Genomic DNA, 16200 nt, shown 5'->3' with positions numbered 1-16200 from the left:
AATTTTTACTCTCTTTGAGCCTCACTCAAGTCCTAGGCATGATGGATCCACTGGACTTGTGCTCATGTTCCTTATCAACACATCTATGTCTGAGTAAGCTGAGGCACTGACAGCTCCAAGAGGTCATTCCATTTCCATTCTTCAGAACTTGCTTCAACTTCAAATGCAGAAGGAAGGTAATGAACCACAAAGCCACAAAAATCTTATGATCAACATTTGAGATTTTTACTACATTGAACTTTTCAACTTGTGAAGATTCTCTGAAGCTGATATTTAACTGCTAGTTTACCCAACTAGTCTTAATATCACTGTTAAGTGTTCCCTTACCTTCAGGCATTTTAATAGTAATTGGCATGAGCAACAGGAGTGGAAAACAGATATTCATACCAACTCCAAAATTTATGTAGTCTTTCGTCTCATAAACCTGTGGCTTGTTACCTAGTAAAAAATTACTACATTTTTAATAGGTAATTTCATTCAGCTGGGCTTCCTAGGAAACCTCTGAAAAGTTCTTTAAAGCAAGTTCATGTTTTTGGTGGCCCATTAAACACTATAAATCTTAACTTAAACTTTCTTAGTCTAGGTAAAAAGCCTCAAAGAATTCTCTCATTACCTGACATGCAAAGTTCTGTGCCCAATGCTATCTGCAAGTTAACAAGATCTCATAGTCTCATGTCAAATGCAACTGAAAACCTATCACACAACTTATACTAAAACAGACAAATTTAAATTGAATTTTACAATGTTTTTCAGCAAGACTTTACTTGAATATGAGGCCTACTCTAAGTAAACCAACAAAGTTTGTCTCTAATAATACCACACTAGGCCTTGTCTAAAGGGAACTCATCATTAATCCACACATTTTCTTCGTTTCTATTTCACCCTACTAGTAACAGCACCACTCCCCAATCATACTTTCAACTGTTTTTCTACTACCTTAAAAGCAAAGTCTAAATTCTTTGCCCCAGTATCCAGAACTCTAACCTACCTTTTCCAGTTAACTTCCAACTACCACCTTAAAAAAAATCCTAGTTCCAGTTCACCCTGGTGGGGAGAATGTGGCAGGAGTCTGCCTGCATGCTATACCCAGGAGACAGGGAGAAGGGCATAAATCTTGGGACAGCCCCACCTCTGAGGATCAGGCACACAGAGCCCACCTAAGACTGGAGATGGATGCATAAAACATAGAACACCTCCTTTCACCATGAACTTTGCTCCAATAGGAAGGTGCAGCAGTTTACTGCTGAGAGAGTTACAACAGCTTTAGAGCCTTAGTGGTGCAGATGTGCAGGGCCTGCAGGAAGTTGAGGCTAGTGAAAGAATACTCAAAGAAATCCTCCAGCACTCCAGCCTCACACTAAGCACCATGCAGCAGCAATCCACTACTGCAATACTTTGAAAATATATAAAGCAATAATAAAGTTCAAACCCAGCTTAACTACAGACTAAACCAACTCAACCCACCACACTAACAGTGACAGAAGAGTATGTCCACATCCAGGCATCAAAATGATTGATCTCAGTCTCTACTATTCATTTCCACTGTTTCCCATTCAATCAAAAATTAAGACACAAAAATACAAGGAAAAAAAAAACAGTCCATCATCAAGAGATAAAAATCAACAGAACCAGATGAAGAGATGGCCCTAATGTTAGCAAACTGGGAAATTGATGTATTTACCAGTAGCCTAGGCAAACCTGAAAAACTAGGGAACTGGGAAATAGGCTAGAGGAAAACTATCCAGAATGAAGTTTGGAAAAACAGATAATGATAAATACAAGAGAGGATTTAAGAGACACTGAGGAAAGAGTAAAAAAACTACTGTACATTTAAGTAAAGTTACAGAAGGAAAGAACTAGAGCACAGAAAAAATTTGAAGAGAAATTGGCTGAAGTGATTTGATCACAGTCAAGAAGCCCCCAAAAAACCAACTAAAATAATTAGCAATTACACTAATTGCTAGATTACACATTCATACCAGAATGCTAAAAATCGTTACACTTAAGAAAATTCTGAAAATGCTATGGGAGCATTGAATGGGGATCCAAAAGTTCCAACAAGATGAGAAAGATTTCAGATGAGGTGTCATCTGAGTTGACCTTTGAAGATTGAAAATAAAAAAAGAGGAGGAAACATAAAGATGCTAAAGTATGCTGAAGAACTGGAAAATAGAAAATAATGTGTTAAGGATGAAAGCAAAGGCGTGGAAAAGGAGAACACGAAGGACTCTCAAGGAAATAAATACATAAGGTAGATTATATCTGGATTGTAAAGGCAATCTTGTGTCCTTTGCTCGGAAGTTTGTACTTTAATAAGGCAACAATTCTGAAGCTTTTTACAAGCACGTTGTGTATTACTTTTCTCCCTAAGGATCCCAGAAATTAAGTTCCTGACAGGCAATTAGAGCTTTCAAAGATGAAACCATCAGTGGTCCAACAAAACTTCAGTTTTGTCTAGCCTTAATAATAGATTTATATAGTTCCCTGAATTTCTTACAATTCTGAAAGTAAATAATCTTATTACCTTTGTGGAACCATGGGAAAGAAACCACTGCTATAAGGTTTAGTAGGCTCAGTATCTACTAAAAATTTTGAGGCAGCTAAAAACAAACCACCCACCCACGCCCCAAACTAAGGACAAGTTATTAGGAAGAGACACAGTGGCTCCAAACAAATTAGTGAGAGCCAAAATATGGATAGAAGGTAGATTCAGAACATCCCAAGTAGAAAGGAATGTAATGGGGGTGGGGGGGGATTGGATTATTCAGCATACTGATGAAAAACATTTTTCTCTTTATTTATTTGCAGGGAGTTGGGAGTGGAGGACAAAGAAGCACACCAAGATGAGTTATAAAAAACAGGTAGCCTGAAGTACCCAAAAGAGGTCTAGAAGCATGCTAGAAATAGTTCTGAAAACCCAGGAGCGCAATCTGGGCTAACTGATTTTCAATCACTTACACTGATTTTACTTTTTCCCATACACATATGCTACCTCCTTGCCTTCTGCTTGAACTGTAACTTCTATCTCATCACTCTTGGTAGCCCCGCCTCCCCCCCCCCCCACTGAAAGTCTAATTAGTAGAATTTAGGGCACTATGAAAAAGTAAACTGAAAAACTTCAGGCAGTATAGGAAAACACTTGGAACAAAGGAGTTCTACACATTACTTAAGAGTAAACTTTTTTCTGAGCACCGCCACAAGTTGTCTACCAAATAGGACTTGAATTTTTGTTTTCTACCAAATTTGGAAAGCTGTTAATTCCTAAGAGAAATAGCAGAGCAACGCTCAAAGGTTTTTCGATGATTCTGCTTATAAAGGGATCTCTCAAATAACATGTATCCTCTCAGATCCTCTCATGTGATCCTCTACAAATCACTGTGTCCCCTTCCTACAATAACAGTCTTGTTCAGGATCTGTCAACAGTCACATAGTAGTCATAAACCAAATGACCAGACAAACAAAAAGGCTCCAGCCCCATTCATACTAACAAACAGTACAACCTACACCTAAGACTTTCCCTTTATTTTAAAACTATTCATTAACAAAGGTTCTTTTTCCAAAACAGGAAACAGGATAGGCAAGATAAATTAAGCACTGCCCAATTTTTAGCATATGAGCCAACTTCTAACTTTTGTAAAAACATAATATTTGAGAATGCTAGCTTTTAAGTCTGTCCCTTACTTGGTATGACTCTAGCCTTAATCTAATGCTTAATTTCTTCACCTACAAAATGGGAATAATAATAGTACCAACTTTACAGGTATATCATGAGCTTTGCTGGCACACAGTATATAATCCTCAAATACCAGCTATTATTAAGCAATACCATCAGATGTTAACAGATTTTCATACAAACAGCTTAGTAGGCATTATTTTGGCTTTTTCATTATTTGAAATTTGTCTTTAATACATAGTGAAGACTTTTTAAAGTCATTCAGATTTATGTACAGGAGAATACTTGCTGCTGAGTAAAGAAAATGTACATACCTTACATAAGTATATGCATACGAAATTGGGGGAAAAATAGCCATTATTCACATTTTACTGTACATCTGGGTGGGTTTTGTTTTCTTAACTTAGTTTTCCAAAACTTCTTTAATGTATTTGACCTAACTTTGATAATTAAGGGAAAGTTACTGGCAGAAGAAAAGATTTTTTTTTATCTTACATTACAATAAAATCTATAAAGAACTCCTAAAAACAATTCCCTTTATAAATTGTAGTACTGCTAGTTTATACCCCTTAGTATCTGTATACCACAAAGGAAGTAGTAAATACTAAGCAACAGAGTACTATTCTATTCTGGTAATAATAAATGGAAAATAAGGTCAAAATCACTTTGCAAAATGGAGTTTAGATTACCTGAGTACGCTTAAAAAAATTTTTTTTTTCCTATGAAAAAATTTCAAACTTACACAAAAGTGGAGACAATAATAAGCCTCCAGAAGCCAAACAACATTCTTCAACAATTATCAACATTCGACTACTTCACCCTCCTCTATTTTAAAGCAAATCCCAGTGATGACATCCTTAAGAATGTCTGTTCTTAAAATATTCTAAGCAACCTGTGGTAATTACAAAGTATGGCTACAAATCCCTCCCAGCTGAATACCCAGACCCTTTTGCATTGTCCTCTAGCTGGTCTGCCTGAGAGGAGGTGGAATCTATTTCCCCACCCCCTGAGTGTGGGCCACCTTGTGAGACTTACTTTGACTAAGAATACACTATGACATGATTTCCAAGGCTGTAAGAAGTCTTATAGCTTCCACTTTCACTCTCCTGGAATGCTGTCTTGGGACCCCCATGTCATAAAAGACCACACTAAGCAAAGCCTCCATGTTTAACCAACACCAAGTGCCAGAAATGTGAGTGATGCCATCTTGGACGTGCCAGCCTGAGAAATCCTTCAGCTGAATAACTGATACATGAGTGAACCCAGGGGAAACCAGAACTACCCAACAGGCACAGAGAACTGTAAAAACACTGTAAACAGTAGTTTTAATCCACACGGTTTTGAGGTGCTGCGTTACGTAGCAATGAAGTAAAGCTTTGTAACTTATTCCTTTTACTTTCCTACAATTATCATTATGCATCCGGTCTTATGAAAAATCTGATTCGATTTCAGGGTTTAACTTAGACTTCGTCTTTAATATCCAGGGGAGTTACAGTTACTGAATTACCAAAAGCACAACATTACTATACAATAAATTCATGGCATTAAGACCACAGTTATCATAGAAAATACCAATGTATTTCAATAGCCAATAATCTTCCAGAAATATAAACACAGTTACAATTCCTTTATTTACCTCTATTTGGTATATCCTTTTGTTTAAAAAATCTGCTTCTGGGAAAAAAATTTTTTTTTCTTAATGGGAAATCCTAGTGTTTTATTGATCCTAGTGAACATGGAGACATGAAAACTAAAGGTAGTCACATAAGGAAAGCACTTCTAAAGCACAGAACTTGTGGGGTCTTTAAAAAAATGTCTTGATTTTTAGCTGACAAATATTTAACACGTAAAGATACAGCCAGGTCTTAAAAAATACTATCAATAACTAGAAAAAAGTTCAACATCTCCATGAAAAACAGGACTATGATGTTAAGTCTACGTTAGAATACTTTGAAGTAATCTGTCCTCCTTTGAAGTGTATTTAATCTGTGTCAAGTTTCAATCTTCATTCCATAACTGGAAACCATTTTAGAGTTATTCTGAAAGTGGGAAACACGTTACACTGAAGTGCAATGATTATAATGAAGAGATGAAAACTAACTTTTAAGGTTCAAAATATGCCTTCTTAAAGTTATTGACAAAAGTGGGTATATGACAGTAGGTAATTTTAAAACCAGGTGTTCAACTTATCTAGTCTAACCAGTAGAGCCAGAGAAATACATTTGAGAACAAGAAAAACCAGTTTTCACCACATGAGTTTGGACCAGAGAAGAAAAGTTAAAAATTAAGATCATGAAAAGTAAAACGCAGCCAACTCTCAAATTATAATTTTATCCTGCTCCCCATTTCTGTGTTCATCTTATGATTAGCAAGTGTATTAAAAACAGAATTTCTGCAAAATAATAATTGTGAGAAGATAAATTATTTCACTATAATTCTGCTTTAGTGAATTCAAGTAGATCTTAGTAAGAACTCAAAATCTTTACTCAGTTTTAAACTGTAATTACACTAATGTGATCAGTTGTTGATTAAGTTATTTAACAGCTAAAACGTTCATTAGTTAAGTTTAATTTGTTGGTTAAAAATGAGGTTTGATACAACCTTGTGCATTTCACTTATGCATTCCCCACTGTTCTTTATTACTAGCACTTAATTATCTGTAGTAACAGAAGGATGTATCAGCATAGATAATTTAAAATCATTTTTTATTTGGCTTAGGGACACAACAGCTCTTTATTCCCAACAGCATAGAGCACTAACTTTCAAAAACAGTACTGAAGGTCTTTCAGGTCATGCTCTAACCCTCCATTCAATTGTTTCAGCTATGGGAAACAAACTGTATATTCCTAAAACAAACCATGATACCATGACTTTCAGTTTCCTTATCAAACTCCTAACCATCCTTCACATCTCAGTTCAAGTAATACTTCCTGTAAAAATTTCCCCCAAGATCAAACACCTCTTCTCTGTGCTCTCACAATACTACCATATATCAATACTTACACTAAGATAATAGCAGTTGTTGTTTATACATTAGTCTGATGATTAAATTGTGAGTTGTGGAAGGTAGAAGCTGTGTCAACCTCCTTCTTGTAATGTGAAGCCCTAATCTAGTAGCTAAAATACAACAAATAACAAACTTTCAAAAATTTTTACATTATTTGATAGTTTTACACCATTACAATTATTTTCCTAAAATTAAGCGGGCAACTCTTGAACATATACCAGATGAACAGCTGTGTGAAATGGATATGTAGCTGGTTAAAAACTGGGGCCATGGATGTCTTTTTATGTTTAACCTGATTATCTGACACCTTCACATAGAACATATGTGCATGTCTATATAGGGGCATCTTTGTGCTTTACCTGGGAAATTAAGCTCTCTTACCAATGTGACAGAAACAGAAATTGCCTGTACTTAAATAAGCAGGAATTTTTAACCATTCTTATTCATGACATTTGACCCAGCACGCAACTTCAGAAAAAAACTCAGGACTATGCTTACCGACCATGCTGATATCTGTGGTATAATTTAGGGCAAAAGAAGAGCTGTAAAATGTTCTTATCTAAAAACATTTGTAGTATAGAACTTATATAAGTGTATATTATTGTGTGTGTTGAGAAGCAATCAGTACTCTGTGAGGGACATATTACAGGGAGAGTAAAATTTGAAGAATGCATGAATATAAACAACTGGACTTAGTATCATTTCCAGCTGCTTACATTCATCCAAAGTTCATTCTGCAAGTATTATGTCCCCCAGCGTGCTGACTGCTACACACTACTTCATCTAATTTAATCCTCATTTCAACTCTAGGAAGAGGTTAAATAATTATGGCAAAATCAAGACTCAAACCCAGAGCGGCCTCTAATGCCTCCTACGCCACTGCTGTTTCACAAAATGCTGTAGAGCTGTAAATCAAATACTGACCCCATTTCTGAAACACAATTTTATCTCACGGAAAAGAAAAAATCTAGTTACAGTGTGTGTCTGCCTTTTTAACAACAGTATACCGTTTGATTTTAAATCAAAAATTCATCTTTAACCTTATCTCTTAGTCCTAGACAGAAACGAAGAGATGAGAGAAAGAAAAGGGGAAATTTTAAAATTATTTTATTATAGAAAAAACAAAACCTAAAACATCCTACAAAACCGAAAAAAAATTACTCAATTTCACTTGGCACCTTTGCTCTTAATAGCGCCAAACGACAACGGTCGTGATCAATGTACTACCAAGACAGAGATGTTCCCCATATATTTACATCTGTTCGTAGGAAAAAAGAATTGTAGTATTTTTGCTGTGTGTACACATTCATCTTCTCTACGCAGTTTCAACAAAATGAGGGAGTACTGTATTCAACTACTAGTGCCTTCCATATTTCACTTCTTACGCCAACAGGTCCGTTTTTATACATACCACCACCTAGTTCAATTTGAATAACATACAACTTACCACAATACAAAAGGAATCCCAAAGTATCACGATACTCAAGATCTGGGACGATCAATAAGCAAACCTTTATCCCATCTAAGGGGCTGGCAAAGTCCCTTCAATTCGAACCTGGGTTGGCAGAGCCCTAAGCCTCCCTGTCTTCAACACCTCGCTCATCAAATACCTCACTCGTGACACTCCCGGCCCGCCCCGGAGGACCGTCCTCACCCCCGTCGAGGAGGAGGTAGCCAAAGGCCAAAACAGGGCTCAAGCCCCTTGCCCTCGCCCGCCGCACGTCCACAACGAAGACGCACAGCCTGCCCCCTCCACCCGTCACAAACTCCAACACGGGACGAAAGGCCGCCGGCAGAGGAGGCCTGTGCCCGGTTCCCCTTAGTACCCGCGGTCCCGGATCAAGCTCCTCCGCCCCGATTCTGAGAGGAAGGAGGCGGCCTCGGCGTCCCCAGGCTAGCACTTCGTTTCCTCCCCTCCCCCACCCGCGGCCTTTACAACCCCCTCCCCGAGAGGGAGAAGCCCGAGCTCCGCAGCTTATTACCCCTGCTCCAGAGCTGGCACTGAACAGGGCCCGTCCCGCTTCCAGCGATCACACCGCCGCCTTCCTCCTCGGAGTTCGAGGCCTCTAACAGAGGCAGAAGAGTCGGCCCCGAATCACAATGGCGTCCGCCCGACTCCCGGATCCGGCGCAGAACCAGCCACCACCGTTAAATGCCCCTCCCTTCTCCTTCCTCCACTTCGCGGCCTCCCCCGACCTCTCGCGAGAGTGGTGGAACTGAGCGGATCCGAGAGCTGCGGGCGGGCTCGACGTACCCCACCGCGGGGTGGTGCTCTGACTGCGACAACCGTTGAAGGGCTGCCTCCGGGGAGGCAGCGAGGCGCCACCGGTAAGCGGCTGCGGCTGGTCGGCCATCGGGCTGGTGGCTGGGCCGGCGAGTGTGCGGGCCGCGGGAGCGGGGCGCTGGAGGCCCGGCCCTGGTTGGCCGTCGTCGCCTGCCTGGTGAAGGGCTCAGATCCAGCCCTGCCGCTCCCCAGCGTCCAAGTCCGCGCCACAGTCTCTTGCCCTCTCCGGCAAACCTGCACGGCCCACTGCTCGAAACACCGCCCATCGTTTTTTTTTTTTTGGCGCTTGGTGAGTGGCGCAGTGAACGTTTATTGACTTGAATCAAACACTGCCTTTCCGACCTCCCCCCCTCCTATTCCCTGCCCGCCCTAGGTGGTGGCAGCGAGCTGTCCTCTTTAAAGGCTGGAGCTCATTTGTCTGGGACCTTTCGTTCCTTGCGGTAATTCGGTGTTGGTGGTGGTGTACTTTTGCAGTCATGTCTTTTAAATCGTGATACTAATCTTTGGTAGTGTAGCTACAGATTTTCCAGCAAAAATGCATCCATTTAGAAACAGGGAGGAAAATTGTGAGGTAAATGGTCTGATGAGAATGAAACGAAACCTTCAAGTAAGTGAATACTAATGAATAAAAGGGAGTAGGTTAGAGGAAAAAGCCACAGTTTCTGTGGATTTAGGTGATATGTGGGTTTTGAATAATGTATCAAACATATAAGTTCTTCACCGGTGAAGATAAGTTATTGAAACTTGGAGGCATACTGATGACACTTGATTTGTAAACTGACCTGTTTTATTGGGTTGTTTAAGCAATTCATTGGATCCAAATAATTTCAATAAATGAAGTATGAAGTTTATGTGTATTTCTTTGTCATTTCACTTGGAGAGTGTGCACTATCAGTATCATCTCTATTTCTCTCTGTCTTGGGGACTAACAGACTGTCCATGCTTCACTATTGTAAATTGTAAAATACTAAAGATCATTATTATTTAAAGTTGGCACATAAATGCCAGTATAACTTTTAAAAATGTGAGTTGAAGATTAACCATCTGGTGTGGGATAAAGTGAACAGAGATTAAGTTTGAGAAAATTAATTTACCATGTATAGAAAACTGTTATTTTCCCCCCAGCCTGTTTGAGTGTACCTGTAGCATTGTGGTTATGGGTATACACACCCTGAAGCATCAGACTGCATGGGTTCAAATCCCAGCCCAGCCTCTTACTACCTTTGTTGTCTTGAGCAATTCTTTAACCTTGCCAAGCCCAGGTTTTCTGTAAAATGGAGTTAATAAGAATACCCATAACCCACAAGGTTGTTGAAAGGATTAAATGAGATAATGCATCAGTTCCTGGAACATAATAAACATTCCATAATTGTTAGCTATTACATTCCTTGTCTAAACCACTACTAATATTATCTTCCTGGGGCTTATTACACAGGTCCCTTAAACATCTTCTTCTGAAGTACATTGTATGCTAGGAGGAATGACTGCACTATTTTCCTGAGCTATGGCAGTCAGACTTGATAGAGGTGACTTCTCTACAGAAACCCCAAACCTGGTAAGGATGGTTCAGATTTTGGCAGATTGTCGCTTCATCCCCACCCAACGCTGATAATATCAGCAGAGGTGAGTGTGGCACCAATTTCCTATGCTAAACAGAACTTCCAAATCAGTTTCTTGTTGATGCTAGTAAATAAAGACCACTAATAAGTATTTTTTTTAAGAATTATTAGTTGATATTGTTTTTAAATGTCCTTTCTCTGATTTGAGTTTCCAGATAATTATCATTATCAGCAAATAATTATTAAGATTTTCTACGTTAAAGACAGTTTGATAACAGATTGTAGATACAAATAGGTATGATAGTGACTATATTTTCTGAACTTAAAATCAGGACCAATGATTTGATGGCAACTTATTTGAAATTAGAACTGTTCTGACCAATTTAGACCCCGCAGTTGCCTTTTTTTGCACAGAGTTCCCCCACTTGACCTTCCTTTGCTGAACTTTTTATGCTTATGACCAACTCTGACATACTTTTTTGTATCTAAATATCTTTGTTCACCACTTGCCACACCAACCCATTAGTTTCCATTTCCGAACTTGACTTCTCTAAATTAAGGTCTTCTTTACTATTATTAATTTATCCCCTTTTACTTTATAAATTTGTCTGTCATTTGGCCATGATCATAACAACCCTTTACTCTTATGCTTAAGTATTTCTTCAGCTACTTGATAGGTTAGAATTCTCTTTCAGATATTGAATTTCAAAGTTCCTGTTTTCCCCACATTTTAACATTTACAACCTTACCTTCCAAGAAGCTTCTCTATGGTAAGGGTAATTTTATAGATATTCTCCACTTTGCATAAATGATGTGATCGTGAAAAGATGTGATTATATTTGCTTTTTGTAAATCAAATTAATTTAAATGTAGGTTATTTCTTAAACTTTTGAGGAACAGAAGGTAATACCTGGGATGAAATAAGAGTGCTTATTGGGGGGCCCCTAAGTTGAAAACAAAGGATGCCAATTCTTCTTAAATGGGAGTTTTATTAATCTCTGGAGAAGGGAACCTTGTGGCATAAACCAAACTGAGGCTCTACTATTTAAAGTTATAGATAACTTTAAGTGTATGGTACTTATTATTGAAAAATAGCTATAGATTGAAGACTCTGTCTTCAAAGGAATATGTTACTTAAAAGGTCCTTTGCTTTAAATCTTTGATGTAAAAAATTCTTTTTACCAAAAATAATAAACCCCTGATTTAGTGAATTTTAATTTTCCCCTTATCAAGTTCAATTGAAAGGTACCCCATTTAATAAGTGAGCATCCAAGACATGTTGTTGGTTCACTTCTGTTGGATTAGAAGCAATAACTTTCAATCCCTAAAGCCAATAGGTAAAACAATATAAAAACAAATAAAAAGAATACCATCTTGAAGCCTTCTCTGAGAAACTCTTTCTTACGCTTAAGCTATGGTCTAGATCTCACTGGTTCTAGAAAAATCATTCCAGATCACATTGCTGCTCCAGAACATCTGGCCTGGTCAGGAACAATTCTCAGCTTATGGAGCACTTGGAATCCATGTGTGAAACACCTTTCACACTGCCTGAAACATGGAGTTTTTAATAAAAGCAACTATCTTTTATTATCGATAGTACTAAAGGTTGGAAAACTATGGTACAAGGCCAAATGTGATCCACTACCTGTTACTGTAAATAGTTTTATTGGAACACAGCCAGGTCCATTAATTTATGTAGTCTTTTTTTTTTAATTTATGTAGTCTTATCTGTGTATGTCAGGGTTCTCCACAGAAACAGAACCAATAGTATGTGATACCTAACTATCTATCTACCTGTCTACCTATCTATCTATCTATCTACAATTACTATACAAAATATCTTCACTACAATGCCTAAATTAGCATATGATTAAATAACTCGATACTCTGGCCTCCCCAATTTAACCACAAAATTAACCATCAAAGTCTATGACTGCTTTTGCCTACAGCGGCAGAGATGAGTAGCTGTGATAGAGATGATATGGCCCAGAAAGCCTAAAATATATTTACTATTTGGTTTTTTCATAGAAAGTTTGTTGACCTCTGGAATAAACCATAAAACCAGATTGAAGTGACCCCTGTTCCTTTAATGCTGTCAAGCCAAACACATACATAACAACTTCAGATTGATAATAATCAAGGACTATGCTCGGCCTCCATGGCCACTTTGGACTATATTTTGTGAGAATGCAAGCAGAAGAGCATCTAAATACTGATACGAATTCCTTGGATATGCCCTCTGGCAAGTTTGGTTGCAACGTCCTTTTTAATCTTAATTTTCTTTTCATGTCTACATTTGTGTACAATTTTATAACAATGTAGGTATGTGATTACATCGTACATACTAGCTATTTTAGTACAGGATGGTTCTTTTGCTTTTTTCCCCCCTTTTTCTTTTCTTTTTTTCCTCTTTTCTTCCCTTATAATTTCCTTTTTAATTTGGCTCTCTTACCCATATTTACTACTCCATAAACATTCTTGAAAAATTAGTGAGTATCCTTCTGCATTTTTTTCTGCAGTTATACAATGTTGAAGGAATAGTTATTTAACACACACACACACAGAGAAATACTCCTATAGAAATTTTTTTTACCATTTATTTTATAAATCAGCATCAAATTTCAATGTGCATATTCATCTTAATTTTTCAATCAAAAGTACCTTTTTCTCTAAATCCCTATTTATATTGATTGTTTATCCTTTTGTTTCTTTTTTTAAAATAAATTTCTTTCTTTCTTTATTTTTGGCTGTGTTGGGTCTTCGTTGCTGTGCCCGGGCTTTCTCTAGTTGCAATGAGTGGGGGCTACTCTTCATTGCGGTGCACAGGCTTCTCACTGTTGTGGCTTCTCTTGTTGTGGAGCACAGGCTCTAGGTGTGAGGGCTTCAGTAGTTGTGGCACATGGGCTCAGTAGTTATGGCTCGCAGGCTCTAGAGCACAGGCTCAGTAGTTGTGGCGCATGGACTTAGTTGCTCTGTAGCATGTGGGATCTTCCCAGACCAGGGCTCGAACCTGTTTCCCCTGCATTGGCAGGCAGATTCTTAACCACTGTCCCACCAGGGAAGTCCTATCCTTTCTTTTTGATGTCATAGATATTACTACTCTGTCCTTCCTTCACAGTGTTTTTTCAACTCTATCATGTGTCTGTTGACTTGCCATTTATTATCTTTTGCTATAGATATGTTCATATGGTAAAATGTGTCTGTGATTTCTTTTATAATTTTGGGGTTTGTATCTTAGCTTAAAAAGTATTACCTATCCCTATATTCTATCATGTAATATCCTAGATTTTTCTAGACTATGTTTAATTAAACTCAAATCAATGTTTGTATATGGAATAAGATAATAGGATCTAATTTTATTTTCTTCTCAATGGATAGCCAGTTTTGCCAGTAGCATTCCTTAAATAATCTATTCTTTGTGATTAGAAAGACTACTCTTGTTATACATTGACTTTTCAGATTTCTACTGGATTTATTTCTGGATTTTCTATTTTGAAAACAGAACTATTCAGAACTATAAACTAAACAGAATTATTTAGAACTATAGTTTATAGTTCTAAATATTGTTTTGCTCCCTTTTGAATCTTTTTCATATATCAATACTGTTCTGCATTTCTGTCACCTACCTATTCAATTATAAGGAATGGTAACTATTTCCTTCAGACTCACCCAATATACTTAACCAGCTTTGCATTATACAGTGCATGTTATACTACCAAACTGCCTAAGAATTATCTTAATTTCTTTTCCCACTATTCTTGTTTCCTTTTCTCAGCAGTTTGCTAAAGCCATTGAATATACTTCAGTTATCTAAAAAATCTCATCAATACTTTTGTATATCATAATAATTTTATAAAAATGATATACCTACGCACATACATACTATTCAGTTTCTTAAATCACCCTGTTCTCTATCCCAGAGTCCAACCTAAGTTTTCTACCATGGAGCCTTAGTCACTCTTGATAAGTTGGCTATTTGTACCATGGACATTATAGAAGAAATCCTACATTTTCTCTATTATGTCATCATAAAAGGTATGAAAATGGTGATGTGCTTTAAATCTTTCATGTAGGTTTAATGTTTGTAATTCTTAGCTTTAGCACATCACACAAACGTGTTTGTTGATTTTTGTTGTGGTTTGAATATTGTCTTCAAAGCTAAGAACTCTGTACTTTAATTAATTATATTTTAATTCAGTTTTTAGAAGATATTAATTCAGTACTTTTTTTGTTTTGTTTGCATACTGTTAATTTTGCCTAAATTTGTGGGAAGGCTTTTCTCAGGAAAGTGATTGTTTCATTGTTTTCAAGTCCATTTAGTAAGATATTTTTAAATCTTATGAACTTTATCTCAAATAGTTACTTGAATTGAAAGTTTTGGGCATGTGTTTGCATATTAGCGTCATGGGATTTGAATGAAAATATAAATTTAATGAATATTTGGTTTCCTTTATGTCTTTTAACAGTCTTATAAATAAATTGATATTACCATTTTGTTAGACTTTACTTCCTTAGGTTGTTTGATAATCAAATGCTTTTCTGATACCTTAATTTTATTACTAGTCATAGTAATACAGATTGCTAGAATACTTCTAAAATACAATTATTTTTGTGAAGTTGTATATCAGGATTTTAATAGGCCTTATTAATAACTTTTTATCTGAAGAAATAAGATATTAATCAAAGTACAGCATTAAAAATTAATTGAGGGCTTCCCTGGTGGAGCAGTGGTTGAGAGTCCGCCTGCCGATGCAGGGGACACGGGTTCGTGCCCCGGTCCGGGAAGATCCCACATGCCGCGGGGCGGCTGGTCCCTGTGAGCCATGGCCGCTGAGCCTGCGCGTCCGGAGCCTGTGCTCCGCAACGGGAGAGGCCGCAGCAGTGAGAGGCCCACGTAATGCAACAATAAAAAAAAAAAAAAAAAAAATTAATTGAGTAGATGAAAATATGTATCTAAAAAGTTTGGGGAAAGAATTTAATGTTAAATTTAAATAATTCTTATGGATAATGTCCAGAAAGGAAAATGTTAGTATTTAGTCTTACCTGTGCTTGGAAGAAAGCCACATAGAAACTATTACCATTTCTTCTCTTTGTTGAAAGAAAAATGTATACAAAGAAGTAAATGTTACTACAAAACTTCTAAATGAACCAAAGTAGGAGAAAAGCAACTCTTAGACATTGATAGAAGTATTGCCCTATTTAGATTTTTCTTGCTATCAGAACCACATTTGGAATTTAAGCTTTGTTCACAGCAAAATTGGCACAGACTATCTTTGCAATACTCCTAACTTACTATTACTTTTTTTTAATTTGGCTGTGTCAGGTCTTAGTTGTGGCACGCAGGATCTTCGTTGCAGCACGCAGGATCTCTTGTTACAGTGTGCAGGCTTCTCTATAGTTGTGGCACGCAGGCTCTAGAGCGCATGGGCTCAGTAGTCACAGCGCATGAGCTCTCTAGATGTGGCAGGTGGGCTCCAGAGCACATGGGCTCAGTAGTTGCCACACGTGGGCTCTCTAGTTGTGGTGCATGGGCGCTAGAGTGTGTGGGCTCAATATTTGCAGTGCGCAGGCTTAGTTACCCCGCAGCATGTGGGATCTTAGTTCCTCAACGAGGGATTGAACCTGCATCCACTGCACTGGAACGCAGATTCTTAACCACTGGACCACCAGGGAAGTC

The 16200-nt window shown here is 37.7% G+C and overlaps 2 protein-coding genes across 10 annotated transcripts in view; one reads left to right on the top strand and one right to left on the bottom strand.

Moving 5' to 3' along the window:
* Positions 1 to 8816, bottom strand: part of MARCHF7 (membrane associated ring-CH-type finger 7) — a 48438-nt gene extending 39622 nt beyond the window's left edge. The window contains exon 1 of the mRNA XM_082841544.1: positions 8663 to 8816. The gene's annotated coding sequence lies outside the window, so the exon portion shown is untranslated. The remainder of the gene's footprint in view (positions 1 to 8662) is intronic.
* Positions 8817 to 8906: 90 nt separating this feature from the next.
* Positions 8907 to 16200, top strand: part of BAZ2B (bromodomain adjacent to zinc finger domain 2B) — a 381771-nt gene continuing 374477 nt past the window's right edge. For all 9 annotated transcript variants that reach the window (XM_082841899.1, XM_082841898.1, XM_082841900.1 and 6 more), the window contains exons 1-2: positions 8907 to 9008; positions 10400 to 10587. The gene's annotated coding sequence lies outside the window, so the exon portion shown is untranslated. The remainder of the gene's footprint in view (positions 9009 to 10399; positions 10588 to 16200) is intronic.

This window comes from Leucopleurus acutus (genome assembly GCF_964270905.1).
Source record: "Leucopleurus acutus genome assembly, chromosome: 6".
NCBI lineage: Eukaryota > Metazoa > Chordata > Mammalia > Artiodactyla > Delphinidae > Leucopleurus > Leucopleurus acutus.
Note: the sequence above shows the minus strand (reverse complement) of the source record. Positions and strands in the feature narration are given on the sequence as shown.